We start from the raw sequence: 4469 nt of genomic DNA on the forward strand, positions 1-4469 counted from the left end.
CGTGCCGGAAACAGAAACCGCCCCGCTTTAGTTCCGACACAGAAAGAAACCCTCTTTTTTCTTTATTTAAATATATTTGTTTGTTTGTTTGTTTAATTATTTGTTTGTTTGCTTAGTCAGTCAGTCATTTATCTAACTTGCTAGTTAGTTTTAATCATTAAATTGGTCAGTCAGTTGGTTAGATAGCTGACTAGTTAATTTTAGTCATTTAGTTAGTCAGTTTGTTAGTTAGGCAGCTAGTTAGTTTTAAATATATGTATCTAAATATATGTAATTTGTAAACATACATAATTAAAGAGAAATACACAAATAATCATTTTTGCATTTAAAGATGTGGTTTTAAGCTTGTATGAGGCTTAAAAACATGATTATACTTAGGTGGATATGATAATAACAAAATACTTCAATACAAATTTACTGAATTACAATAAAAGCAGGGTAAACATTGTTAAAAATTCATTTCTGAAATAAAAGAAGTCATATGATCAAATGAACATTTAATACTAGTTTATAGTTATTATATACATATTTTTTACTTTCTCAAAAGAGGATAGGTACTTGTACCCAGTTACATTTACTATAATAACAAACAAACGAAAGGAGTATTTTTACTAAACCATTTTTGGAAACTCTACAAACCCACACATTTACTGCAGTAACACTATATTTTACAACCTGTAGGGAAAATATAAAACGTATCCATAAAACTAGCTAAAGCTAATATGTAATGCCTGAGAGCTTCAGCTTGTAGACGTTTTTTTTCTTTTTGAGAGATTGTATACAGTAGCTGTTATGTCTCAGCCGCAAATACAACGTGCCCTCCAACTGTATGGCGTTTCATGGCTGCCATAAAGTGAAAGGGCGTAAAGACAACTGAGCGGGCGTATTCAGGAACTGAGTGAGGAACCTAACAACCGTGCAGGCGCAATTCTAACCGAGAGACGCCACATTTTACAACTTGTACGACTGCAATCCTAACTGAGCGGTGATCCAGCGCGGTCACTTCCCCTTTGCGCCCCCATCAGTATTTACGCTCAGTGTTAAGGGGGCGTTTTTGTCACTTAGGGGGCGGTGTTCAGGGGTGTGTTTGTCAATTGGGGGCGGAAACCTTTCTGGTTGATCTGATTGGCCGAAATTTGCATGTCAAGTCCAGCGGGGCGGGACTTTCTTTTTGGGGCTTTAATAGAAAAGAAATGGCAGCTGTAAAACGTGGATTAAAACGGTAACAAATGCAGTGATTTTCACATGGGAAAAACTTACAGCACAAAGAACCCACTGCACTTTCTTTCCTTGGTCTTGGGTCGTTGGTTAAGGTTTTAATCCACATCACATCCACCGTTTTTTCCTATGAAAGCCTCTAACACAAACAGGGGTGGCGAACAAGTTTGACACAAAGAGCCGAAATTTTTAACTGATAGTCAAAGAGCCACACCACACACTGACCTGCCAGACACACACACACAAATACACAAGTTAGGATTGCAGGCCTGCAGTTTTAAAATGCGGTGTTGTCTGGTTAGAATTGCGCCTGCTAGGTTGTAAGGTTCCTCACTCAGTTCCTGAATACGCCCGCTCAGTTGTCTTTACGCCCTTTCACTTTATGGCAGCCATGAAACGCCATACAACCAGGATACATATGATTCAACTCCTCCAAGATTAAAAGTTGGATCAAATAAACCAGGAAAATGTCGAGCTCCATGCCTGGTTCACTACTCCTCTCTGACTCACGTGACACGTTGCTACGAGACAGGAGTTTCGCTGATGTAACGGCCGTTAACATCCGACCTACCCACGTTTGAAATTTCGTAATAAATGCGTGGTATATGTGATTCACAAGTGTTTTTTGTGTTCTTTATTCGTCGATGAGCGCAGATGTCCATTGAGGGTTTCGATCGACGCGTCTTTACGTGAATTTGGTCTTTAGGTCGGATGAGATTTAGTCAGTTCATGCGTATTGTATGTAGTTTATACGCAATTATTACGTAAATCTTACGCAAGTGCGCATGAATTTAGCTTGATGCATTTGCAAATTTGTGGCTTTCAACGACCGTTCCACGTATGTTTATGTAATTCTAACAGGCTTTTCACGCATGTACCACCGATGTGAAACTTTCGCGTTTATGGCGAACTATCACGTCAAAATGATGTAATTGATGCCCGATCACTATAAACAGTGCAACATCACGCACGCTTCATGTGCCACGTTGATTTACGTGTTCCTTGCAGAATTTTCTTCATACTTCTTCCGTGGTTTTAATGTGGTTCATTCGTGATACATCTGTGAAAATTTCACCTAAAGACCACATTTCTCACTTTTTTTCTATTTTGTTCCTGTATGACCATTTCTCATCCATGCAATAGTTAGTTATTGTTGTAGTTATTGACACTCCATAAAAAAAGGTTATCCAGCCAACGAGCCAGTGAGCGAGTTCAGTTCCAGAGCTAGCCTGTTTGTGAGGAAAACTCCAAGAAACCCGATATTTGCAATCATCCTGGCACAATGAACACTGATTTAGAGGAGATTACGACATCAGCCTAGTTAGCTAGCAAGAATAATGAGAGTAGGTCAAAAATAAAAATAATAATATAAGAATGAGAAATATTAGCCCGGTATCAACATGTTGAAAAATTTAACTACTTAGCAAAAATAAATGAATAGTTATTCATTATTTATCAATAAGAAAATATTTAGTAAAAAGTTTAATTTGGTTCCAAGAAAAAAATGGCACAAAAACAGTTAACAGTGACCTCAGTTGAAACAAAAAGGTAAAAAATATATATATTTAAAAAAGTGAATTGGTGTATACATAGAGTACTTTTCTGCTTTCATTAAGGCCCAAAATATTTTACAGTCTCAATCACACAGAGCCCGTGACCTGACATGGGTAAAAAAAATAATTACTTTGTTTCCACGAAATAATTAATTCACGAGATAAGTCATTCATAAAATCGGATGTGAGCAGTACTTGGATTTACAGCAGAGACCTTCACATTTCTGTCTGTATATATCTCAATACAATGCATGGAAGACACGGAGAGTGATTAGAGATCAGATTTATTCATCTTAAAAAGCTTCACAAAAGCATCGGTAATCACGTCTCCATGTCTGGGTTCTTTCACATCCTGGTACGCTCTCCGTCCTGCCGCAAAGCCACTTTCCGCAGTTCCATCCGTGTCTCTGTGACCCACATTAAAGGAGAAAAATAAAAACAAGACTCAAACTAGGGGATCTATTTATTATTGTCTCAATGAAAATAAATTTAGGAGGTCCGACCTAGCTGCTTCCCCATACCGCTGCTGCTGTCTGCCGGCCAGCCACCTGCCCGGATTCCGGTGTAGGTACCAAAGCTGTTCGGCCTGCAATAACTGTTCGGGGGCCTGACGCTAATGATGATGTCATACTACGGTAACCACACTTGGACAAACTACGCAGCGTCGAGATTTGCTCGGGCTGCACATGTTTTCATTTCACGCTTCCTTTGGAAACCTAAAGTTCTTTTCCTTCATAATATTTGTCTGACATTACGGCTGTTCTGCGTGAGCGACCATGGAAACAATCAAGAATTATGGGTTTCCACTCGGGTCAATACAAAAGAAAGCCTGATGTTAATCCAGTGTAAATTCATCCACGGCTAAATCATGTTGTTAGCACGTATCAACCTAATGCTAACCCGTCTTTTGGGTCCATTCTGCCAATAATAAAGCACTGGGTGCTCGGATTAAAAAAACTATAAGCGAACATGCACTTAATAATAATAATAACAAAAATGAAAGCTCATTTAGAAGATCATCTCACTCCAAGTCGGAGTTTTGTTTGTTTACAACGGAACTCATAACTTCTTCTTCTATGGTTGTATTGTAATTTTGCCGGACCAATCACTATCGTACACGTCATCGGACTAACGTACAGCCAATCAAATAGTGTGACATCATCATTAGTCGCAGACCCCGAACGCTTATTGTAGGCCGAACAGTTTTGATACCTACATCGGCATGACAACCAAACTTGCTCCACTGCTCTGGCGGCAGACAGCGGCTCTCTGTCTGTCTGTCGTCCCGCCAGCCGCCCGGCGTAGCGATCACCTCGCTATAGTCAATGGAAACATCCAAATATATTTGATTATTGCTTCAAACCAATTATCTTATTTACAATAAAGATGTAACCAGAAGCACTTAAGTCTATTTCTGGTTGAAAATACGGGCTGTGTAAGACGTCACAATTATTTCGTGGGGACTAATTAGCCCCCCCCCCAAGTCAGGTCAAGGGCTCCGTAAAGTCACCCCCCCCCCTCCCCCCCACACACACAAACAGACACTTACACACAATGACGGTGGATCCAGCGTAGCACATGGTGCCAACTTGTAACCACCAGGAGCAATGATGGGTTTGCCTTTGGACACGTCAACACATGGACAAGCAGACCTCCGATCAGAGGTTGACCGCTCTACCTCTGGACCAGAGCTGCCCC

This window comes from Oryzias latipes, chromosome 18 (assembly GCF_002234675.1).
Source record: "Oryzias latipes chromosome 18, ASM223467v1".
NCBI lineage: Eukaryota > Metazoa > Chordata > Actinopteri > Beloniformes > Adrianichthyidae > Oryzias > Oryzias latipes.